Source organism: Monodelphis domestica, chromosome X (genome assembly GCF_027887165.1).
Source record: "Monodelphis domestica isolate mMonDom1 chromosome X, mMonDom1.pri, whole genome shotgun sequence".
Lineage (NCBI taxonomy): Eukaryota > Metazoa > Chordata > Mammalia > Didelphimorphia > Didelphidae > Monodelphis > Monodelphis domestica.
This window is the reverse complement of record NC_077235.1, coordinates 76,127,500-76,153,566: the sequence shown is the minus strand read 5'-3', so window position 1 is coordinate 76,153,566 and position 26,067 is coordinate 76,127,500. Positions and strand designations below refer to the sequence as shown.

Here is a 26,067-nt window from a genome sequence, read left to right as displayed (position 1 = left end):
AGTCTTCCTTTATGTCAACACTCAAAGCTAAGCAGGGTTCTTGCAGGCCAACAGCCTGCTGAGAACACGACATGTGCAATAGCAAAGTCAAACCCTGGGGAAACCCCCCGAAAGAGAAAACCCCAGATCCTTTGATCTTCCTCCCAGCTGTAAGCAAACATTTTCTCTTGCACTCCTCCAAGTCAAAAGGCATGAAGGCAAAGGAACAATCAAAAATGACCTTGGATTTATCACCAATGGCCCTGACCCAGTATATTCTTTAACATTATCCTTAGCTGCTTATCTTAACACTAATGTGCATGACAAAGACCTTCCACTCTAATAACTTTGGAAGCAACCTGGTGTAATGGATAGAGCACTAGTGACCTTGGCTTCTAGTTCCAATTCTGCCCACCTGAGAGGTCATCCTCATGAGTGTCATCACTTTTAAACACTGTAACTCACCAAGGCCATCTCCTAAAGCACAGAGAGGCTGGGGTTTGGATTAGCAGAAGGGATAATCATCCCAAAGAAAACACAGATCCTTGAGATAGCAAAGACACATCAGAGATGTAGCCACGTGTCTCAGTGGATGGAGAGCCAGGTTGGTTCAAATTTGGCCTTAGACACTTAGCTGTGTGATCCGGGGTAAGTCACTTAACTCACATTGCCTGGCCCTTACTGCTCTTCTGACTTGGAAATGACACCCAGTATTAACTCTAAGAGGGAAGGAAGGAAGGAAGGAAGGAAGGAAGGAAGGAAGGAAGGAAGGAAGGAAGGAAGGAAGGAAGGAAGGAAGGAAGGAAGGAAGGAAGGAAGGAAGGAAGGAAGGAAGGAAGGAAGGAAGGAAGGGAGGAAGGAAGGAAGGAAGGAAGGAGGGAAGGAAGGAAGGAAGGAAGGAAGGAAGGAAGGAAGGAAGGAAGGAAGGAAGGAAGGAAGGAAAGAAGGAAGATAAGAAGGGAGGGAGGGAGGGAGGAAAGGGAAGGATGGAAGGAAGGAAGGGAGGGAGGGAGGAAGGAAGGAAGGAAGGAAAGAAGGAAGGAAGGAAGGAAGATAAGGGAGGGAGGGAGGGAGGAAGGAAGGAAGGAAGGAAGGAAGGAAGGAAGGAAGGAAGGAAGGAAGGAAGGAAGGAAGAAAGGAAGGAAGGAAGGAAGGAAGGAAGGAAGGAAGGAAGGAAGGAAGGAAGGAAGGAAGGAAGGAAGGAAGGAAGGAAGGAAGGGAGGGAGGGAGGGAAGAAGTGATGGAGGGAGGGAGTGTGATTCTTGTCTATGGTTTTCTATAATGCCTTTATAAGGGCTCCACCCAAGGCGCTAGATGCCTTCCTCTGGGTCTTTTATTTAAATTCAGAGAAAGACAGTGTGTGGGCCCTTTTTAGTCAGGAGCTGATGTTTAACATTCATACACCTATGTGAATGTGTAGTTAATAAATGAAAGAAGTGAATATGGGTAAAGGATAATGAATAACTATAAATATGGAAGTGAATTGGGGGAGGGGGGTTCCAAAGATGAAGTTCTCATCTTGATTTATGTCAGATACTGACAAGTACTATCATTTTTTATTTTATTGGTTAAAAACAAAAGAAATCATGAAGGACTAGCACATCTGGGTAAGTCACATTTAGCCGTACGTAGTTTGTTTTAAGGAGTTAGTTGCTGGAAAAGTGCTAAGATCATCGGACTCAAAGCCATTGATTTTAGGCTCATGTCCTAGCTTTGTAACTTAGTACTACTTGCGTGACCTTAGTCAAGTCACTTCTCTGCAAAGTTGTTTCTTCTATAAAATGGGAATAACTCTATTTTGAAATCCTGTCTCCTGGGGCTGTTGTGAGGGAAATAAACCTCTTCTTTCAGAGTCCCCATAAATATAAGCTATCATCTTCATCAGTGCCATGCTTAGACGAGTCACTTCCCCTCCCTGGGCCTCAGTTTCCCCATCGTTAAAAACCAAGAAGGTCGGACAGGATGGCCTCCCAGGTCCCTCCCCACATTAGATCTAGCCTTCTAGGATGATCCCACACTTTCACCATCAGCCTATTACAAACTCCAGTCATGAAGTCTGCCCAGGCCACAAAAGAAAAACAAGCTTGTCAACAAAAGACAAAGTAGATGGGACTTTGGCATGTATATACACAAATAAGGGCCAAATGAGCCACCAAGGAATCTTTCCATGAGAATAACTGAGGCCCGGAGGGGCCCCAAAGCATCTGTAGAACTGTTGCTCTTCCCAGCAGGCTGGGCACCAGCAGCCCAGCCCAGCCCAGCCCAGCCCAGCCCAGCCCCAGCCTTCATTCTTAAAATAGAGTTTATTCACCGTACATTCATTCAGGCTCCAGAGCTACTACTACTTTTCCTCTTTAAAAATATGCTGAGTAATAATCTCGACATTTGGGCTAAGTGCAGGGAGAGCTGGGGAGCCCCTGGAATGGGGCCAGGAGGGCTGAGGAGCTCCTCACTCCCCCAGAGGCCTTCAGCAATGGGCCAGCTCAGGATTTTTCACCTAGGAGACTATCTGTGGTCCGTTTAACAATGGGGGGGGGGCAGCACTGGAACACAGATATTAGGATATTAGCCAAGCACCAGAGAAGTGAAGGCTGCCCCCACCAAACACACAAATAGCACTCGGACGCTTGGGGTGGAATTTCTCCAGCGGGGCACAATTTTCTTAGCCCAGATCAACCCATCTGACACCTAGTTATTAAGAACCCACTACATTCAAGGCCCCGGGGAGAGAGAGCCCTCCAGAAGCTGCCTGTCTACACAGATAATATCAGTGCATGTACATATATGTGCTATTACATTACATACTATAATCATCTATGTTCTAGACCTAGACTCTACATCTTCTAGAGCGGATATCTAGCTTATTATATATGCCTGTAGAACTTATATATATTCTTATACATATCTGATGGTCCTGTATATGGTTATATGACTGCCTACCTTATACATACATGTATATCTGATATATATCTTATTACATATACCTCCCTATCTTATATAGGATTATAGATCTTGCAATACATGTCTGATGATCTGATCCATATCATATGTCTGATACATATCTTATGATATATACCTGACTACCCATCATATCTAATATATAGCTTATTCTATGACTATCTATCTTATACATACCTGACTACATCTTTTATATATATTACATGTATCTTATTAGATAGATCTGACTATATATCATATCTATCTGATGATATACAGCTTATATATGATTTTATATACATCTGATATATACATCCATCTATCTATCTATCTATCTATCTATCTATCCATCCATCTATTTATCTATCTATCTATAGATACACACACATAGGGTGCGCCTATCTATCTATCTATCTATCTATCTATCTATCTATCTATCTATCTATCTATCCATCCATCCATCTATCTATCCATCCATCTATTTATCTATCTATCTATCTATCCATCCATCTCTTCATCTATCTATCTATCTATCTATCTATCTATCTATCTATCTATCTATCTATCTATCCATCCATCTATCTATCCATCCATCTATCTATCTATCTATCTATCTATCTATCTATCTATCTATCTATCTATAGATACACACATAGGGTGCTCCTATCTATCTATCTATCTATCTATCCATCCATCTATCTATCCATCCATCTATTTATCTATCTATCTATCTATCTATCTATCTATCTATCTATCTATAGATACACACACATAGGGTGCTCCTATCTATCTATCTATCTATCTATCTATCTATCTATCTATCTATCTATCCATCCATATATCTATCCATCCATCTATTTATCTATCTATCTATCTATCCATCCATCTCTTCATCTATCTATCTATCTATCTATCTATCTATCTATCTATCTATCTATCTATCCATCCATCTATCTATCCATCCATCTATTTATCTATCTATCTATCTATAGATACACACACATAGGGTGCTCCTATCTATCTATCTATCTATCTATCTATCTATCTATCTATCTATCTATCTATCCATCCATCTATCTATCCATCCATCTATTTATCTATCTATCTATCTATCTATCTATCTATCTATCTATCTATCTACCTATCTATAGATACACACACATACACACATAGGGTGCTCCGAATTGGGAAGAGTCAGGAGAGGCCTCCCTCAGGTTGGAGGTGACTAATGAGCTGGCCAGTCTTTCCAGGAAGCTCAGGATCTTCCCCCAGGGCAGAGAGCTAAGGAGGGAGCTCAGTTTAGGGAGAAGGGCAGCAGCAGAGGCAAATGAGCAGAGGTGGTAAGTGGAATGTGGTATACAGGAACTAGGCAACAGCCCAGTTAACTAGAATTGAGAGTGTGTGAAGGGGAACAATATATGAGCCTGGTTTTGTCATTAGCAAAATACACAACTCTGGCCCGAGTTGCTGTTTTCCAGAGTGGTACAGAAACTACATTGGAGGGACAACTGGGTAGCTCAGTGGTTTGAGAGCCAGGCCTAGAGATGGGAGGTCCTGGGCTCAAATCTGGCCTCAGACACTTCCCAGCTGTGTGACCCTGGACAAGTCACTTGACCCCCATTGCCTAGCCCTTACCTCTCTTCTGCCTTGGAGCCAATGCACAGTATTGATTCCAAGAAAGAAGGTGAGGGTTCAAAAAAAAGAAAACAGGTAGAAAAGGACCAAAAGACCTGAGAGGTTATTTGCTGGAGGAATGAATGAATGAATGAATGAATGAATGAATGAATGAATGAATGAATGAATGAATGAATGAATGAAAGCTATTGTACTACACTGCACTGAGAAGCAGATGACCTAGATGATAGTTCTAACTTTCCCACTAACTTGCTTCCAACTTAAGCCATTCTCTCTTCTAAGGTCCCTTCTAGTTTTTACATTCTATGTTATAAGGTTCCTTTCCAGCTCTGATATTCTAGTTCTATGTTCAATATGTATTCTAAGATTCCTTCCAGCTGTGACACTTTTCTAAGCTACCTTCTAGCTGTGACATTCTCTGTTCTATGTTCTAAGCTCCTTTCCAGCTGTGACATTCTCTATCCGGTGTTTTAAACTTCTTTCCAGCTATGACATTCTGTGTTCTAAGGCTCCCTCCACTTGTGACATTCTCTGTCTAGTGATCTAAGCTCCTTTCCAGCTGTGAAATTCTGTGTTCTGTAAGAATTGGAATAATATTTCTACCCGGATATATATTTTATAAAGTTTATTGGAAAGGGTAGACAATCATTCCTATAAGTAACTTGACCATGTGGTCCCTAGCCTGCATGTCTTTTCCTCCTTCCCTCTCACCTGCCTGCTCTGTTCCTAACTTCTTCCTTCTTCCTTCTCTTCTCGGTTCTCCCCCCAAGTCTTTCCTGATTCTCCCTCTCTTCAGCCCAAAGCCTTGACTTTTATTGACGTACAGAACGTACACAGACACAAAACCTGGCAAAACTGTACTATGTCAGGAATGGTTGATGGGCAGGTGAAGTTATTCAGGAGGGGGAGGGGATGAACTTCCTTGACACAGTTCTAAGGTCTCCTCCAACTGTGATATTCTCTATCCAGTGTTCTAAGCTCCTTCCCAGCTGTGACATTCTGTGTTCCAAGGCTCCCTCCACTTGTGACATTCTCTATTGCTGGGAGTCATCAGGGCATGACACCTTGACAGAGTCACATGTGGTAGCTAAGGAGGCCACAGAGTGACTCTTGGTAAGATGTGATTGCCCACTCAGTTCCCCTTGCATGATCTCTCTCATCAATATCCCTTACCTATGGAATTGACATGATTATTATTTCCCCTAGTCTCAGAAGGAATAATGCAAGAGCAAAATACTTGTACCCTAATTCTCTAAAACATCACCAAAAGATCAGACCCTCAAACCCAACCCTAAAAGACTATCATGAGTTAACTTTTACTTAGGTACACAATCCCCAGTGAAACCGCAAATACAGGCCAAGCCCAAAACTTTCCCACTCACAGAAACCTATTCTCATGAAGCCAACACACAAATCAATCATAAAGGCCCATATAAAACGTACAGGTGCACCAAGCTTCAATATGCCTCAGTGATTCGACTTCACAAACCAGTAACTTGCCAGTGAGAAACTCCCTAGTAAACCCTGAGAAATGACCAGTCTAATATTAAATCTGAATTGTGTTCCCAGTACCCCTCAACCTCAATGATATGATTGTTGATTGTCTTTTAAGAAGTTTTAATTATTTCTTTTTATGAAAATTAAATTTCCTCGATTGTTTGTAAGCTCAAAACTCCTCACAGGGTAATGAGAAAATTAAGCCACCTGTGACGAAATCATTTATCTTGTGTGGAACCTTTATGCTGTCAAGAATCTGCAATCACAATACAAGAATATAGAATGTTAATCAAGTGATTTGTTAAAAGTTAATGTATCACTTTTCCAATTATCTCCGTTTGTGTGTTGGGTAATGTATCTGTGTGCCAAGAAAATGGGTATAAAAATAAACACCAGGCCTGGAGATGGTGGAGCAACTATCAGATGTAAAGCATTCCCATGACCATAAAGATACAGCTGTCTTCCATTTATTATTTTCTTAACTGATCGTTCCACCTGTTGGGAACCCCTGGAGTCATGAGTGAGGCTGGACCCTGCCCGTGGCACTCTATCCAGTGTTCTAAGCTCCTTTCCAGCTGTGACATTTTGTGTTCTAAGGTCCCCTCCAGCTGTGACATTCTCTATCCTGTGTTCTAAGGCTCCCTCCAGCTGTGACATTCTCTATCCTGTGTTCTAATCTCCATTCCAGCTGTGACATTCTGTGTTCCAAGGCTCCCTCCAGCTGTGACATTCTCTATCCTGTGTTCTAAGGCTCCCTCCAGCTATGACATTCTCTATTCTGTGTTCTAAGCTCCTTTCCAGCTGTGACATTCTGTGTTCTAAGTTCCCCTCCAGCTGTGACATTCATTGATTCAAATATCCACTGCTTTGGTCCCTAGCCTCAGCTACTGATATTTGCTAGAAACAGGACTTAATGTGCAAAATCCCAGCAAAAAAATCCCTTTGGAATCCGACCAACTTGCAGGAGAACTCCAGTTGTGGCCGGTCTTCCTTAATCTAATTCGGGTTGGGTTCCATCACTGGCCATCGGCGGGCCACCTTTATCCGCAGGTGGAGCTGGGGAAGAAGGGCAGCCACCCTCCAGAGGGGCCGGAGCCCGGGGAGGCCAAGGGATTCTTCCAGTCGGGCGCATCAGGTAAGCTTTCCCTGATTGGAAAAAGCAGGGAGAGCTCGCCCTGCCCCGAGCAAGGGGGGCAATGCCTAATGTCTAAATGCACCAACTCCTTCTCCATTTTAATTCCTGGGAAGCCAGTCACACACACAATAGTTAGAGCAGAAAAAAGACAAATATCTATTTCCTGTTCCCGGCCCCTCCCGCTGCAGCCGCCCAGCTCCCAGGTAGAAACGCCGCAGATAACGGGAGGAAGAAGTCCGGGGCTTGGGGATTCGGTTCGCTCGCTGAGGGGGGGGGGGGTCGCCGTTCGCTCCCGCTCCCTCCAATCTGCCAGCCTTAAAAGTCGGACGTCCCCGGAATCTAGAAAGAAAGCGGAGCAAGCCCGGCTCTCCCCAGCAGACCCAGCCGAGCGAGGTGTGAGGGGCTTTGCTGGGAACCTCCGCGGCCCGGGGAAAGAGGATGCGAGATCCCAGCAAGCCCGGCATCCAGGAGAGGACAGAGGAGGGAACTGGGAAGCGGGGATTCGTTTCCAAGAAGGCGGACTTGCCCCGCTGGACTCGCTCCCTTGTGTCTGCTCTGCCTCCCAGCCCGCATTTCAGCCCGTCCGCCAGCACACTGGCTGGCACATTTTTCACACGTTCCTGGAACGTTCCCATCCGCTCCGATCTCGGGGGCTGGAGATGCCAAACGGCCGGAGAGCCGGGATTTCCGAGCCCCTTTGTCGGAGCGGAGCAAACGGCGTTCGGGAACCAACCCACTAACGAACTGAGCCCGCGAGCAGCCAACTAGTCTGAGCACTCGGCACCCCGGGGAAGAAGAACGAAGAGTTGCGTACTCACTTTTCCTCGGCCAGCTGTACGGGAGGGCTGGGGAAAGGGCTCTGAAAGTCCATGGTGGCGAGCTGCGCGGTACCCTAGGGGTCTGCCTTCTGCTAGAGTGACTGCTGCGAATGTGTGTTCTCTGGCCACTAGTGACGACCTGGAGAGGTGTTAAGAAAGCTACTTCTCCAGAGAACACGCCTACTTCCATGACTCACTGAAGGAGTTTCTCGGGCTCCCTCCGTCTCCCCCTCCTCTCCCTCTCTCCCTCCCTCCTTCTCTGTCTCTCTGCCTCGGTCTCTCTCCCCGTCTCTCTCTGTCTGTCTCCCTCCCTCTCTCTCTGTCTTTCTCCCTCCCTCCCTCCCTCCCTTCCTACCTCCTTCTCTCTCTTTGTCTCTCTCTCTGTCTCTCTCCCTCTCTCTCTGTCTGTCTCCCTCCCTCTCTGTCTGTCTCCCTCCCTCCCTCCCTTCCTCCCTCCCTTCCTCCCTCCCTCCCTCCCTTCCTCCCTCCTTCTCTCTCTTTGTCTCTCTCTCTCTGTCTCTCTCCCTCTCTCTCTGTCTGTCTCCCTCCCTCTCTCTCTGTCTCCCTCCCTCCCTCCCTCCCTTCCTCCCTCCTTCTCTCTCTTTGTCTCTCTCTCTGTCTCTCTCTGTGTCTCTCTGTCTCTCTCTCTGTCTCTGTCTCTCTGTCTCTCTCTTTGTCTCTCTCTCTGTCTCTCTCTCTCTGTCCCTCTCTCTCTCTCTCTCTGTCTCTCTCTCTGTCTCTCTGTCTCTCTCTGTCTTTCTCATTCTCTGTCTCTCTCTGTCTCTCTCTCTGTGTCTCTCTGTCTCTCTGTGTCTCTCTGTCTCTCTCTCTGTCTCTGTCTCTGTCTCTCTCTCTCTCCCCCTCACCATCTCTTTCTCTGTCTATCTGTCTGTCTGTCTATCGGTCTGTCTGTCCTTCTTCCCTCTCTCTCAGTCTCTGTCTCTTCTGAATTCTATTCTTGCAGACAGTAGGAAGCCAGAGGGGAAATTTGCCTGTGTCATCCCCCCCTCACTGGTCAATGGAGAAAGTGAGTGGCTCATTTGAAAACCAGCAAACTACTTCTTCCTTTAGGTAAGCAGGCTGGGGAGTATGATTTCTTTTCTGGGCCTCCCAATTCAGAAACTTTGATGACCCGGGCTTTGGGAAGGATGGAGCCCATTTCTCTGCCACAGCTGCTGCTGGAGTCTGTGGGCTGAGCAAGCCAGCAGGGGCCACTGAGCTCGGGAACCTCTGCTGTGATGTCATCCATCAACTCCAGCAGGGCAAGCCTCAGAGACTCCGGGAACAAATGGGAGATGTGCTGGGAAACAAATGCTCTGAACAAAAAATGGGGAGGGTGAGCCACACTGGAGGGCCTCAAGGGGGAGACCCTCCTCCCAGAACTCTTAGATTCTCCCCATTGTTTCAAACAAGGGCGTTTATTTAGACTTCCTTCCTAGGGCTGGGGTACAGTTGCCTCTCTGTCTCTCTTTCCCTGTCTCTGCGTGTCTCTCTCTCTCTCTCTCTCTCTCTCTCTCTCTCTCTCTCTCTCTCTCTCTCTGACTCTGTCTCTCTCTGTCTCTCTCTCTTGTCAATGTGGAATCTAGAAGCCCCCAAGCTTGTCACCTAGGGAGATCTGATGTGCCCCAAGTTGTAGGACTGGCTTGTCAGTGGGAGACCCCCAAGCTTGTCCTTGTTCCCTGTTCCTGGGAGAATCCACCCTGAAGGGAATCCCAGGCTTGCAGTTTCAGAGGTGGGGCCAAACCCACGCTCAGTGACTCTAGGCAGTGTGTCAGTCTGGTAAGCTGAAGGTCCTGAGTTCGATCCTCTGAAGGAGGGTCTGATAGGGGTGGGGGGAGAGGCTTCTGGAGACTAGAAGAGTCACTGGGCTTGGGCCCACCTGACTGGGCCTGTCTTTTACCCATTATTCAGTCTGAAACTTCGAGCCTGGGATTCCCTTCAGGGTGGATTCTCCCAGGAACAGGGAACAAGGGCAAGCTTGGGGGCTTCTAGATTCTATGTTGACACTTTCTCTGTCTCTGTGTCTCTCTCTCTTTCAGTATCTCTCAGTCACTGTCTCTCAGCATCTCTCTTCCACAGCTGCTCTAGTCTGTCTCAGCTGGACTGCTGTGGCAAGTGAAGGAGTTTAGTGAACAAATCTGGTTTTTAAATTATTTCTGAATCCTTCAGGACAAAAGGTGCTTCCAAGCCACATCATATGTTATAACGAGTAATAAATCAATAATACAATTTTGAAGCCTTGCCAGGCCCACCACTTTCTAGCTATGTGGCCTTGGGCAAGTCATTTCTCCAGGAGGTGAGGGCCTCATTTGTCCCACCCCTCCCCCAAACATATATATATACACACACACACACACAAATATACACCCCAGACTAATGGTATTGGAAACTTCCTCCACTAATGAAGATGACACCTACTTGGATGTCAGAGTATAGAAGGATATTTATTGAGAAGCTAAGAGACTTGGCCAGGATCACACAGCCAGGAGGCATCTGAGGCAGGATTTGAACCCAGATCTTGATGTCTCATCAATCACAGATGCTACTAGGTTGCTGTGAAGCTCAGGAATTAGTTCATTTAACATTTTGTTTCCTCAGCATCTAGCACACAGTAGGTATTTTAAAATGCTTTAGGAGCAGCTGGGTGGTTCAGTGGATAGATCTAGAGATGGGAGGTCCTGGGTTCCAATGTGGCCTCAGATACTTCCTAGCTGGGTAACCCTGGTCAAAGTCACTTAGCCCTCATTGCCTTGCCCTTACCGCTCTTCTGCATTGGAATAGATATCGATTCCAAGACAAAGTATGGGGCTAAAAAAACGCTTGCTTATTTGCCCACTGATAGATTGCCAAATGCGACCCAAAGAAGCTCCCTTTTCCTGAGCCTTCCAGGAGATGGGGAGTCTGTTTTATTTGTAGGGGGCTAAGCAGCGCTTTCATTGCAGTGGGGAACCCTGAGTCAGGTCAGAGGAGGGTCCCTCTCACCCCAGATTTCTCCTAGTCCTTGCCTCAGTTTCCCCTCAGACCTTAGCCCGCTCCACCTTGTAGCATCCTTAACAGGGCCCTGTTGTTAAGGCTGGTTCCTCCCTTTTTACTGTTATGTCTCTTAGCACAGAGCCCCACACATAGTAGGTGCTTACTAAATGCTGGCTGGCTGGAACCAGCGGCATTTTCACAGAGTATCCTGTCTGGGGAGAGAAGGACCAGAGCTTGAAAGGTGCTGTGCTACTCAAAGACAATAGGAGCTGAGCAAATGCCGATTGTTCCCCAGAAGCCCATTAAGTAGTTGATGGCACTGGAGGAGTGGGGGATCATGGGAATGAAAGGAGTCTGGGGTAGAGCAGCTAGGGGGAGTCTCCCAGACACTCCTAGAGTGGTTCCTTGACCTAAAATGATGAATTCCCAGAGGCTAGGTTGGGGATGGCGGAAGGGGGGTTGGAGGGCTGGGAAAAGCGGAAGAGGGAAGGGTATTTGGAATCAAAAGACTGGTTATATACATAGTAGCCTTGGGCAAGTCACTCCTTTCCCTCCCAGTCCCAATTGCTTCCTCTGACTTAAAAAAGGATTGAATTTGAAGATCTCTAAGGTCACTTCCAGCTCTAAAAAGGCTATCTGGGCAAGTCATTTCTCTCTGTGGCCTCAGTTTCCCCATCTGTAAAATCAGGGGAATGGATCTGATGACCTTTACTGTTCTATGATTTCTCGTGTCAGCCACCCCCTGAAATACAGAGCCCCCTAAGGCATAGTCTTATGGAAAATACCCTTCATTTTGAGGCAGAAAGTTCTGGTTCAAAATGTGTTCCCAACTGGCTGTGCAACCTTAAGTAAGTCACTTAATAATAGCATAATCTCCCAATTGCATGATCATAGAATGTGAAAGTTGTAGGGAACTTGGCGAATCCCAGCTCTGTCCAAGCCCCACCCAACAGGAAATCCCACTTACTAACCAACGCGGAAAAAGGGTCGTTCAGCCTCGGGGGCAAGACTTCCAAGGAGGGTGAATGAAAATGCTCTCTCTCCGAGGCAGGCGATTCCACTTTGGGCCAGCTTGAGTTCTCCAGCTGCTTCCCCCCCACAACAAGCCTTGAATCTGCGGCTCGGTCCCTTAAGTTCCATGGGGGGAGGGGGCAGGAGAACAAGGCTAATCCCTCCTTCCTGGGACAGCTTTTCTAGTCTTTGAGCACAGCTATCAAGTTGCCCCTGAAGCTTCCTTTCTCCAGGCTAAATATACCCAGTTACTTCAACCCATCCTCAAATGTCAGAGCCAAGGCTCTTAACCCTCCTGGTAAAATTCCAGGTGTGAGAAGGCAGCTGGCAGTGGCACTCTCCCCACCCGCACCCAGGAAGCTTTGTCCTGAGGTTGCTTTGCTTTGACCCTACCCTACTGGGCTTGCAGTCCACTTAAACCCCAAGATCCTTTTCAGACATTTCCCCATCTGACACCTGCAAGGCTGATTTTTTGGGCCCCTGAGTTCGAGACTTTACATTTCTGTCCTATTGAATGCCACCTTATTAGAGCCAGCCTGTCCTTTGGGACACTGATTATTCCCCAGCCTGGCCACCTTACTAGCTGCTAGGTGTGAGGCGCTTTCTAAGCTGGCCAAGGATTCCACATCTCTGATTATAGGGCTCCAGAAGGAAGCGCCTCCATTTTCCAGAGGAGGAAATTGAGGATCAGAAAATGTAAGTGACTTGCCTGGGGCCAACAGCACCAAGCCAAAGGCAGTGCCTGAAGCCAGACAGAAGCTTCTTCTGGTCTCAAATCCAGTTTGCTTCATATTTATTTGTCCACATTGCCTTTGCAGAGACACTCTCCCTCCAAGCCCATCTGGTCCAATTCAGTGGAAGACCTCTGACTACCAAGGGCTTACTCATCCTTAGCCAGGAGGCTCCCCAGGTGGGGCACCCAACCCTGCTCTAGGAAGCTCATAGCAGATTTTCTTAAATCCAATCCTCAATTTGCAACTTTGGCTTTCCTACCCATAGCTCAGGGCGACGACCTCTTCCCTCCTCCCTCCTCCCCTGATACTCTTTCCACTCCTTCATTTACTCTTATTTTCAGTTTAGCCCTTCAAATAGGGAAACAGTCCCAGTTCCTTCTACTGGTCCTTGTAGGGCAAGAACGTGGCGCCTTGCACAGGCCCAGGGCTCAGCACAGTGGCTTCATAAATGGTTATTAGTCGATTGATTGATCCTGCCTGCCCTTCTCTGCATGCTATCTAGCTTTTTAATAGCTCTTTATCGTCAGTTTCCCCATCTGTAAAATGAAGGTAGACAGACAATGTGGAGTAGTGGTTAGAGGATTGGCCTCAAGGTCCAAAGGTCCTGTTTTCAGGTCCTAAGTGGAACTCATACTAACTGTGGAATTCTAGGCAAGTCACGTATATCCTCAGTGCCCCCGGGCCATTCTGAGCCAAGGGTGCAGAGCCTGGACTGATGGGCATAGGGAGCTGGAATTTCTTCCCCGGGTTCTCTAATATCTGCTCCATTCTAACGGGGGAATAGCTGCCTGGAAATCCGCAGGGGCAACGCTGTGGCTTCCAGTGGGTTTTGTAAGTATATCGCAAAGTTATTACATAGGAGGTACCAGGAATTTGGGCTGGGCTGGGCTGGGCTGGGCTGGCACCAGCACTTGGGGAGCTTCATGGGGCAACTCTATTTGACTGAGACTGGGCTGTGCTCCTGATCACGCTGTGGGTTTAGGATAATTCACTTTTTTGTTCTATGTTTCACTTTCCTTCTGCCCCAATTAGATTCCTACAATCTTGGTTGCCCTTCCATCATCAACATTTTCTCCTCTGAGGCCCATCCAGCCCTGACATTGTGTTCTAAGCCCCTCCTACCTCTGATATTCTGTGTTCTAAGCCCCTCCCAGCTCTCACATTCAGTGTTCTAAGGCTCCTCCCATTTCTGACATCCTGCGTTCTAAGGCTACTGCCAACTCTTGACATTCTGTGTTCAAAGGCCCTTCCCAGCTCTGATAATCTTTGTTCCCAGCTCTAACATTCTGGGTTCTAAGCCCCTCCCAGCTCTCACATTCAGTGTTCTAAGGCTCCTCCCATTTCTGACATCCTGTGTTCTAAGGCTACTGCCAATTCTGACATTCTGTGTTCTAAGGCTCCTCCCATTTCTGACATCCTGTGTTCTAAGGCTCCTCCCATTTCTGACATCCTGTGTTCTAAGGCTACTGCCAACTCTTGACATTCTGTGTTCAAAGGCCCCTCCCAGCTCTGATAATCTTTGCTCCCAGCTCTAACATTCTGGGTTCTAAGCCCCTCCCAGCTCTCACATTCAGTGTTCTAAGGCTCCTCCCATTTCTGACATCCTGTGTTCTAAGGCTCCTCCCATTTCTGACATCCTGTGTTCTAAGGCTACTGCCAACTCTTGACATTCTGTGTTCAAAGGCCCCTCCCAGCTCTGATAATCTTTGCTCCCAGCTCTAACATTCTGGGTTCTAAGCCCCTCCCAGCTCTCACATTCAGTGTTCTAAGGCTCCTCCCAGCTCTCACATTCAGTGTTCTAAGCCCCTCCCATTTCTGACATCCTGTGTTCTAAGGCTACTGCCAATTCTGACATTCAGTGTTCTAAGGCTCCTCCCAGCTCTCACATTCAGTGTTCTAAGGCTCCTCCCAGCTCTCACATTCAGTGTTCTAAGGCTCCTCCCAGCTCTCACATTCAGTGTTCTAAGGCTCCTCCCAGCTCTCACATTCAGTGTTCTAAGGCTCCTCCCAGCTCTCACATTCAGTGTTCTAAGGCCCTCCCAGATCTGACATTGTCATATGGCCTGTTCTAAGTCCCGCCCCTAGTCTGACATACTCTAATGTCCTCTGTTGTATAGTTTTCTGTTTCTTCCAACTCTTTCACTCTGTTTACTCCTCCTGGCTGGCTCCTTGATTCTAGGGTTCTGGGCCACATTCACTCCCCAAGCCACTGCACCAACTGGGCTAGATCCCATGATCAGAGGTACTTGAGCTTGGCTGGGATTGTGGCTTCTGGCCAACCAGTGGTCTCGCTTAAAGCAGCTTCTGGTGAGTGCCCCAGTGCCCAGGGTCGAGGCTGCCTTCCGGCATTTGCCTCTGGCTCTGACACCCCACCATAGTCTAGAGCCAGAGGGCACGCCATGGCTTTGGAGCCGCCATGGCCAGGATTCTAGGGAATCTCTTCTCTGCCATCCTACCTGTAGCTGCTCCTAGAACCGGAAGCCCTGCTTTCTGCCAGGTCTCCATTCTAGCAAACTCTTGGGGAGGTGAAGGCTACTAGGAAAGGGTTCCTTTCCCTGAAATGCATTTATCCTAAATAAGGAGCTAGAAACCGGAGATGCCAGCAATGGATTCAACAAGTAATTCATTGCACTTCCAGTAACAAAAGGTGGATTTTCAACCTGCCAGGCTCACCCTCTGCTAGACTTCCCAACAACCTGAAGAGGGAATGAATGGCCTTTCAGCTCCTGCTACTTTCTGGCTCCCTTCTGGCTCCCGACTCCTCCTCCCTCCACTCCTACTGACAGAATGTTCCTCAATACATTAGATTTATAAAGATCCGTGTCTTTGATTCTTACAAAAGGGAGGACTCCTATTGTGAATGTGCCTTTTTGGCAAGAAGAGTGGGCCAATGACCTACTGAGGACTAGCAGGGCTTGAACTTGAACTCATATCTCAGACAAGATTCTTAGGTTTCCAATCTCCAAAGAATCTTACTCTTCTTTTTAAAAAAATACTTAAAAAAACTCTTACAGTCTGCCTTAAAATCAATACTAAGTATTGGTTCCAAGGCAGAAGAGCAGCAAGGGCTAGGTAATGGGGTGAAGTGACTTGCCCAGGGCCACCCAGCTAGCAAGTGTCCAAACCAGATTTGAAGTCAGGACTGAGTCACCTAGTTGCCCTAGCATTTCACTTTGAGGAGAAAGGCAAATGGTTTTTCCTTCTCATGTCACCATCCTGTCAATCCTGGCTCAACTATTCTAGCACATGTCACTGTAGTAGCCTCCTACCTGGCCTTCTTGCCTCTAGTCTTTCTCCTTCCAATGTATCCTATATCAGGCTACGAGATTAGCCTTCTTTAAGAACAACTTATGGCAGCTAGTTGGCTCAGTGGATTGAGAGCCAGGCCTAGAAACAGGAGGTCATGAGTTCAAATATGACCTCACATACTTCCTAGTTGTGTTACCTTGAGCAAGTCACTTTATCCTCATTGCCTAGCCTAGTGATGGTGAAACTATGACACAGGTGCCAAAGATGGCACACAGAGTGCTCTCTGTGGGTCCTCAGCTTCCCCCCAGAGTTGGTAACTAGAAAGGTAGAGGGCCTTGGGCGGAGCTGCTCCCTCCCCCCTCTCCACTGTTCCTGATGCCATTTTTTCACATCCCCCTCCCCTCTGCCCAGCAGCCAATGGGAGCACAAAAGGGGTAAGGTGGGTGGCTCACAAGTGGCAGAGCTTGAGGGGAATAGAGTGCTTGGCCCCGCCCCTCCCCTTCTCTATACTCGATGACCCTCCCCTCAACAGCCTAATGGAAGTATTTTCTCCTTACCCTGTGTGGGTTAATGGGGGGGTGAGCATGGCACAATCTCTGGGGGGGGGAAGGCATGGCACTCAGTCTACAGGCTGGGGGGGGCAGGGCCTGGCACTCTATCTCTAAAAGGTTCACCATCACTGATCTAGCCCGTATTGTTCTTCTGCCTTAAAATTGAGACTTAGTGACTCTAAAAGAATTATTTGGATGGTGTCACTGCTCTGCTCAACAAACTTCCATGCCTCTCCAGGGCCTATAGGAGAAAGACCAATTTCTGTGGCTTGGTCTTAAGAAGATCATAAGCTTTAGAACCAGAGGCTCACTTGGAGATGGAAGTCAACCCCTTCATTTTCCAAATAAGCTCTCCTCCTTTCTTTATCCAGCATGCTCTCCTCACCATCCCCCATTCTGTAGGCTCATTCATCCACCTCCCTACAGGCTAAACTGTCTTCCCTGTACCTCCTTTGGCTCAAATCCTAAGTCAAGTCCCAGCTCAAGTCCCACCTAGCCCAAGGAGTCGGCCCTGACAGCTTCATCCCATGCTCATTTCTGCCCTTCCCTGTTTGCCTCTTCTATTCATCACCTGTACCACACAGTACACAGTATTTCTGCCCTCAGAAAGATCACGGTGCTTTAAGACAGGAGAAGGGAAGGGGCAGCTGGATTGCTCAATGGATAGAGTCAGGCCCAGGGACAGGAGGTCCTGGGTTCAAATCTGGCCTCAGACCCTTTCTAGCTGGGTGACTCTGGGCAAGTCCCTTGACCCCCCATTGCCTAGCCCTTACTGTTCTTCTGCCTTGGAGCCAATACCCAGTATTGACTCTAAGCTAGAAGGTGAGGTATTAAGAGAGAGAATCAGACAGACAGAGAAGAGAGACACAGAGAGACAGAGAGACAGACACATACAGAAAGAGAGTAGATAGAGAGCATTATTTTAGCGGGGGGGAGGTGAGTTATCTCGTAAGCTTCAAAGCAAGAAGCAGGGGATGGAGAATTCTGCGCATGCTGTTCAGATTCCTCGTTAGTTATCCAAGATCCTCTATGATGTGTGTAGGCCAAGGGCCCATCCTTCACTGAGTCCTTACGTCCAATTCCCAGCGCCCTCCGGACTGCATAACTACGCTATTCAAACCCTTCAAAGGCTCCCTCGGGCTGCAAACTCCCATCTCAGGTGCATTGAAAATGAGACTCTCCACAAATGCATGTCCAGCTCGCCAGCTGGACAGATCAATCTCTCCACATTGTCTCCCCTTTGAGCTCTTCGTGTCAAAGCAGACGTTCCAGCCTTTGGCCTCTTCCCACCTCGGCCCCTCTCATTCGGGGACCTCTCCAGCCATCAACATCCTTCCCGTGCTTGAAAGACCAATCGGGGCTGTAAGTCCTCTTCTCCCCGGCAGCTGTGAGCCCCCCTCCTCGGCCACTCCACCGACCTTTCTGCTCCCAGCATCGAGCAAAGCTACCTTGCATTGTAGCTGTTTGCGCGCTGGTCTTAGCCCTTAGCTTTGACGACAAGAATGGTGACTCATCTTTGTGTTTCCACTAGTCTCGAGCACGGGGCCTTGTTTCTATTGAGCGTGAGGGGCTCACTCGCTGTTTTGAAGAGAATGGACAAAGTCCCGAGCACTGGAACCAAAGGATTTTGAATTGGCTGGGGCCTTCAGAATCAGAGGGAAGCGAATTGTCTATGATCACAAAGGCCGTGAGGAGCAGAGCCTGAATGGGAATTCAGGTCTGGACTCTGAATAATCCCAGTGTCTTCACACTCTATTTATCCGGCCTTCAGCTTCAGTCATCGAGACCTCCCTTCTCTAGGGCTGGCCCTCAATCCACAGAGCTGCCTCGTACCGACAGACTTTAGAAACACATTTTTAGGGGGCAGCTGGGTGGCTCAGTGGATTGAGAGCCAGGCCTAGAGATGGGAGGTCCTAGGTTCAAATCTGGCCTCAGCCACTTCCTAGCTGTGTGACCCTGGGCAAGTCACTTAACCCCCATTGCCTAGCCCTTACCACTCTTCTGCCTTGGAGCCAATACACAGTATTGACTCTTAAGACAGAAGGTAAGGGTTTAAAAAAAAAAGAAATACATTTTTAATGACGTTTTTCTGGCTAAGCCAAAAAATGAATTTATTCAAGGTGATCGGTAGTGCACCAGTGTCTAATTTGCCTAGCCCTTACCACTCTTCTGCCTTAGAACCGATATTGGGAGATCCGCAAGCCTCAAAATTAGGCCAGTACGTAGTACCCAGCACCACAGAAAGTCACATGGGGAAGAAGAAGAAGTGTGGCCTCTCTGGCGTGAAGCTGAGCACAAAACCATGGTTGAAAAATCCTGTTTCTTTTTTGCCTCATTTCTCGTAGGCCGGTGCTAAGATGCACAGGAGGATCCTGTCAGCTCCTCTTTTCCAGTTCAGTAGTTACTCCGCGATGGATTCGAGCCGGTGAATCATCAGCAAACCGAATTTGTGAGATTCTGTTTCTCAACGGAGCAAGTCAACTCTGGTAAGTAATAATGTAGGTGGCAATGAATTCTCCCTGCTTAACAGCTTCAGTTGGGTGGACCGGAATTTGATTTTGCTGAGAGCAGTGATGGCTTTGGTTCCCTTAACTTGAAGGATTAAGAAGCTCAGGTGGCAGCGCACGGAGGCAGTCACATGAGCTAAGCCGGGACCTCGTACGTGTAGGGAGAGTTGATAGCATTAGGAAGAAGAAATCAGAAAGGAAATACAGAACACAACTTCAATGCATGGAGTGCTTTGGGATCCCCAAGTGCTATCATCATATTCTTTCATGGACAGGATGATAGGAATTCTGATGCTTCCCCATGGCACAAAGGAGGCTCTGGGCTCTGGAAGGTGATGCCAACAGGGCAGGAGCTCTGGCAGCTCTGAGCAAATTCAAGGGCTACTTTCAAGTAGTACTTGCAAGCCACTTTCCCCTTCTAGGCCTCAGTGTCCCCTTCTATAAAACAAGGCCAAAATGCCCTGTAGCATCTTTTCCAATTCTAGAATGAGGATCCTATGTATGGCCTTGGACAAACAAGTCCCTTCCCTGGATCTCAGTTTCCTCCTTTGTAAAATGCAGGGGTTGGATTGGAGGTCCTTCCAGCTCTAGATCTCGATTCCTGTGGGTGACCTTAGATGAGTCACTTCCTTTCCCTGGACCTCAGTTTCCTCCTTTGTAAAATAAAGGGGTTGGACTAGGTGGTTTCTGAGGGCCCTTCCAGTTCTAATTCAGGCTCCTATGATCAATTCTCACTGATTCAGCACTTCCTAGGGTGGAAGGCCCCATTCAGAAGAGTTTGGGAGTTGGTTTGGGCCCCAGTAGCTCACAGAACCATTTACTCTAGTATTGAAGGGTTGAGATCTGCATCCACGTATTTCGTTCACATACAAGAGAAGCACAGAATTCCTATCTCCATGATATTTCTCAGAATCTCCGAGCTAGAAAAAACCTCTCAGGCCATCCCCTGCCTGACCAAGAATCCCCTTGGTGACCTTGATGGCCAACAAGCTTCTGCTTGAAGATCACCAGTGAGGGAACCCACTACCTTCTGAGGCAGTCCGTTCCACTGTTGGGCAGTTGGAGGTGCTAAGAATCTTTCCCTTAATCAAGCTTGAATTCCCCTCTGCACATTTCCCCATTTCTGCTCTTCTGCTACCTCTCCAGATCTCCATGCTCTAGCTCTACCCTCTTTAGAAGCTCACTGGAAGGGGGTCAGCAATCACTTCTACCAGGAAGGGAAGGGAGGCAGAGAAAGTGTTACGCCATTGTGTGAAGGAAGAAACTGGGAAGCCGAGAAGGAAATGACTTTCCCAGGGCCTTTGGCTAGTAAAAGCTGAGCTTGAACTCAATCATAAAGCTGCGGACTCTTGGTCCAGTGTTCTTTCTACAAACTTCTAAGAATCATTGGTTCCTCCTCCCACTATCACCAATCAGTTGCCCATGTCTTAACGATCCCATCTCCACAACCTTCCATTTCTCTCATCTACTCCCTCCTTCTTATTCCCACTGTCACCAGCCTCTACTACGGGTAACCCCACTGCTCTAGTCCCTTTTGTGATGGTGGCATCACTTTTGAATCTATGAGATCATAGATTTAGAGCTAGAGGGGTCCCCAGAGGCCACCAGAGTTCTCAACTCCTAAATTTTTCAGAGGAAGAAACTGAGGCCCAAAGAAGTGATGAGATGGTACCGCTATGCCTACTTCTTCCTCAGGTGACCGAATTCCAGAACTGGAAGGGCCCATAAAATATATTGAGTTGAATGCCTTCATTTTACAGATAGGAAATTTCATAAATCTCTGAAGTCAGTCAGATGGACATCGTAATCGCCACTTTCAGAAAATAGGAAATTGAGGTCGAGAGAGGGAGGGGCCTTGTCCAAGATCACCCAGTGAGTCTGAAGCAGAACTGGGCCTGGAGTGAAGGTCTCCTGACTGTTAGGGTGGTGCTTTTCCACTCTACCAACATTGCCTCTCCACATTCCCATCCCCACCCTTGGCCCTACTGCCCTGATCCATGAATCCTTTCATCTTTCCCCTCATAACGGTCCTTTCTCTGATCTTCAAGTTGCGAGGGCACAGGGGAGAGTGGGGACATCACAGCAGTGGGGAGCAGCTGTCAGGTGAGAAGGGGTTGGGGTGGCCTCTCCTCTGCTCTGCTCCCCACTCTTTTCCACCAGGGTACCAACACAGTCAAGTGCCCTGTAGGTCTCTTTTCTCTCTGGGTCAGGCCGAAGCAGCTGTGTCAACAGGAGGAGCGACTAGAGCCAAATCAGCTCACTGCATTTTCTCTTACCTCATTTGCTATAAAATGAAGGGGGTAAAACAAAGTGTACACCAAGCTCTAAAAACACAGGAGTTCAGAAATGCCTCCTCTGCGATCAGCGGGTTTGCTATCTCAGTCACACAAGCTCCCATTTCTCAGATTCCAAAGCACTTTTCCCATGACAATCCTGGGCACGAGGGTTATTAGTCCCACTGTATACACAGGGAAACTGAGGTTTGGAGAGGTGAAGTGACTTGACTGGGGTGATCACACAGCCAGGAAATAGAAGATCTGGCATTGAATGTCTGAGTTGGAAAGCCCTAAAGCAACGTAGATTACTAGTAAAGATTGGCCAGGTCTCTGGCCTTCTAGATTAGGGCCCCTTCTCTACCACAATTTACATCACCCTTTGCCAAGACAATTGGGATGGTTTCTTAACTGGTCTCTCTGCCTCTACGCTCTCCCCTTGTGCCTGACACAGGCTTCTTAATCAAGTTTCCTTTACTACCCAGCTCTGCCTCTCCTGCTCAAAATCCTTCAATGGATCCCTACTGCCCACTGGACCTGTGCTTCATCTCTTCTCCCTTCATCCATGTTCACAACTAACTGTCACCTACTTGATGCCTACTTCTCTTGGAAGGTCTCCCTAGCCAGGCTCCTAATGGCCTGCTGGTTCTTTTGGCTTGGATGGTTCTCCATCACTTCAAGCTGTCTTTCTTCCCAAACTTGCCCTTCTTCCCAACTGTTACTTATAGCCTTCTGGTTGGCCAAGTTCTAAACCCCAAAGTCATCTTCAAATCCTCTCTCTCCCCCCTCATAGTACTTGAATTCTATCATGTCTAGTTCAGCGATGGCCTGTTTCTCTCATGTCTTGCCTCCTTGCTATTCCCACTGTTCCCATCCCATTTCTGCTAAAGGCAACCCCAATCTCCCAGGCTCTTGGGTTTTAAATGTTGGCATCACTTTTGATTTGCAGGAGGGGAAGAGACTTGCCCAAGGTCACAGGGGTAGCAAGCAGAAGAGTTGGGATTCAAACCTAGGCCATCTGATTCCAAAGCTGATCCTTTTTGAAATATATGCCACCCCCCTCCTATATTCTACCGTATCCAATCTGTCATTTCTCAAACTTGGTCCTTTCTATTTCTTCAGTCTCTTGTATCTGGCCTCCCCTTTCTCCTCCCATTGCTTATTCAGTGCCCTTTATTCATTTATTTTGAACTACAGCAAAGGTCTCCCATCTGCCCATATGTTTATTATCTCTCTGTCCAATTATTGCCGTGCATGCTAGCTAATGAATCTTGCCAAAGCACAGCTCACTCCAATCATGGCAAGTCCTCAATGGCTCCCCATTGCCTCTGGAATTGAGTTCCAGTCCCTTAGCTGGGCATCTGAAGCTCCCCACAGTGTGGTCCCAATCTAGTTTGCCTGCCCCATCTCCCAATATTTGCCCATACATATAAGCCAAGATGCATTAGTGTAAAAGGTGCACGAGAGATCCTTGCTTCTTGATTGAGAGAGAATACTTGGGGCTTTGACCATTATATCATAATCTCAAGAGTTGGATCAGACCACTTAATCCAACTAGTATGTCATCCCATAGAAGGATCCAGGCCAGGCCCTGTGTGATCTTGAGGGTGGCCCCTTCCTTCTTGCTCTCAGCCTCAGTTTCCTCTTCTGCCAAATGACAGGACATGACTGGTTGACTTTTCCCAGATCCCTCTCACTCTAGAGCCAGAGTCCTATGTGTGTTCTGGTTAGGCAAGGCACTTTGATTTTTCTGAGCCTCAGTTTCCTCTTCTATAAAACGAGGGGGCAGTCTCACTAGACTCTGGCTGGCTTTTGGCTCTAAAGCAAAGGTGCTCTGAAGCCTGTGAGCATCCTATTGAAACAGGTAGACTTACTTCCCCGAGAACGGGAACAGAGCTGAACAAAATAAAAAGCTCGCCAAGCAATCCCTTCAGTAAGAAGAGGAGGCTGCATTCTGACTGAAGAGGTCCCTTTGACCTCTGAAATTGGCTGTGCCACGTGCCCAAGTCCCATCTGGCTCTGATGCTTTGACACCGTTACTTGAATGCCTTTATCAGGCTAGATGAAGCTTTGTTAAGGTGACTAGACACTGAATCTCCAGAGCTGAGCAAGGTAGAGCAGCCTCCCTCTCCCCGAGAGAACTGGGGCTGCTTTCCTTTGAACTCGCACATTTCCCAGAAACGACTAGTTTCCTCCTATTATCATGAAGCATTTCCAGCACTCCAATGGCCACTAACACTGCATTCCATTTTGTTGCTATGACACCTTGCGACAGCAAGCAGCCACTCTGCTGGGTGCGGGAGATAACCCCAGGCTGAATTCTGCACCTTCCACCTTCTCCATCTTGTGGGAGGACGCAGAGGAGACAGGGAGGGAGGCAGCTGGAAGAAGAGCCTCCAGCCAGTGCTGCAGGGGAGACACTGGTTGTTTTTGTCGATAAATGGCCGATTAGCTGCTCACACACCTACTTCCCTTCCCCTCTATGAAACGCCAATAGATCAGAGTTTGAAATAACAACATAGCATGTGTTTGAAAGCTACCGATTCCTAGTGAGCTCTGAGGGCTTTATACACGTTCCTTTGATCTTTTCATCATCTTGAGGGGGCCAGGACATGTGTTCAGATTCCATTTGCACATCTGTTGGCCTATGGCTAACCAAGAAGGAAAATGGCTACCTTCTGAAAGACCTGGAGCTAGATGGGTCTCAGAACAGGAGTGTCAGAGGTGGGCGGGGCCTCAGAGCATCAATCCTAGAATGGATAATGTCAGACCTGAGAGGAACCCTGGGACATAGAACATCGGAGCTGGGAAGACTGAACCATGAATGCCCAAACTGGAGAGATCCTTGGGACTTAGACTCAAGGAAGGTTAAATATTTTGGCATCTAAATCAGAAGCACTTTTTGTTCTTAAAAGTAGGCTAAAATTCTCTTTAGACTTTACTTCTGACATATCACAAATGCCCATAGCATTTTGTTCTTTTTTTTAGGAAAACCTAGGTGAAATTACTAAAAACTGGGGAAATAGCAGTTACCACCAAGTTCCCAGGATACGCCATGAGCACTATGGAGCTTAGAGGCAGCCCATTTCGGTTCTCCCCCAGTCAGGCCACTCATTGCCTAGCTGACCTTGGGTCAAGCAGTTTGTTGTGTAGTCCTTCGGTCATGTTTGACTCTTCCACCCCATGGACATTAATGTCCGCAGGGTTTTCTTGGCAAAGATACTAGAGTTGTTGGCCATCTTCTACTCCAGTGAATTAAGGCAAACAGAGGTTAAATGACTTGCCCAGGGTTCCAAGGCTAGTAAGCAGCTGAGGCAGCATTTGAACTTAAGTCTCCAAGCCCAGCAGTTCTATCCATTGCAGTCTCACCCAGCTGCCTCCTAGGCAAACAGAGATGAAGAGACTTGCCCAAGATCACACAGCTAGTAAATGTCTGAGGCCAGATTTGAACCTAGGACTTCTCATCTCTAGGACTGAGCTATCTAGCTGCCTGCCCATTCCACTCCTCTGGTGGGCCCAAGGCCCCTGAAGCCACACAGATCAGGTCCATCTTGGGGGGAGATGAATCCAAGAGGGTCGTGGCCTTCTTGGTTCTTTGCCCCTTCTGGACTCACTCTGGGAAATCTCTAAAATAAAGCTTGAGTCTAGCTCGTGTAGACGGTTTCTCCAAATGCAGAGAAAACCTGTTTGCAGCTCCCAGACGAGCCCTCAAATCTCCAAATGCATGTAAGGTAAAAGACAAGGTTTCTTTCACTCCACAGAAAATGAAAGAGGTTGAAGGACCGTAAGTAATGTAGAGAACACAAGCACAACAGGAGAGAGAAACACTTAAAAGTACTCCAATTGTCCATGCACTTCCTTTAGAGGGGAACTGAACCTGGATTGCAATTAAGGCCACCTTTTGATGTTCTGGGCCCTTTGTCCATCTCCAAGCCTTAATGTACTGCCCTATGGCTTAGAGCCCCCCTGAAAGATAAACAGATTTTGGAAGCTACCTAAAGAAAAAGCTATTTCCCATCAGGCCTGCACTGTCCAAGGCACATCCTGGCTTTATTCTCCAAACAGGACACGGCAGGAACTCTTGTTTTTCCTCCAAGGAGCACACCACATCAGGAAATGCCCTTCTCTCTCCAATAGGGGTCCTTAATTAGGGGACCACAGATCCTTGAGAGTTCAGGGGATCTTCGAGGTCAGATGGGAAAAACTGACACCTTTATTTTCATGAAGGAAGGTCCAACTGAAATGGAGCAATTCTTTAAGTATTTAAAAAGATCAGTCTGGGGCAGCTAGGTAGCACAGTGGATAGAGCACCATGTCTGGAGTCAGGACGATCTGGGTTTAAATCTGGCCTGGGACCCTTCCTAGCTGTGTGATCCCGGGCAAGCCACTTAACCCTGGCTGCCTAGCCCTTGTTGCTCTTCTGTCTTAGAATTGACACTAAGGCAGCCACGTGGCTCAGTGAAAAGAGAGCCAGGCCTGGAGACAGGAGGATCTCGGTTCAAATCTGACCTCAGATACTTCTGCTTCGAGTTGCCGTCCACAGCTCCTGGAAAGCAAGTGGAGCCTATACATGGGAACAGGCCTGTCATCCCCCCCTACCCTGAACACAGTTCCCTATGTTGGTCTGTTCTATCCAAGGCCAAGAGAAGTGTGAAGAGGAGAGAGCAGCTAGTCTTACTAGCCATGGCCAAGTGAGGTGGCTCCTTTGACAAGAATCCAAGCCCTTGAATCTCAGCTTGGCAAACCTCAGGAGTTCCTTGCATCCTAA

At 47.7% G+C, this 26,067-nt stretch overlaps 1 protein-coding gene across 2 annotated transcripts in view; it reads right to left on the bottom strand.

The window, feature by feature from the left end:
• Positions 1-26,067, bottom strand: part of ZC3H12B (zinc finger CCCH-type containing 12B) — a 254,397-nt gene that overhangs the window by 30,172 nt on the left and 198,158 nt on the right. Inside the window, exon 1 of one of the 2 annotated variants that reach the window (XM_056808716.1) lies at positions 8,002-8,167. The exons of the other annotated variant lie outside the window; for it this stretch is intronic. The gene's annotated coding sequence lies outside the window, so the exon portion shown is untranslated. Of the gene's footprint in view, positions 1-8,001; positions 8,168-26,067 lie in introns of those variants that run through there. 2 annotated transcript variants of the gene reach the window in all.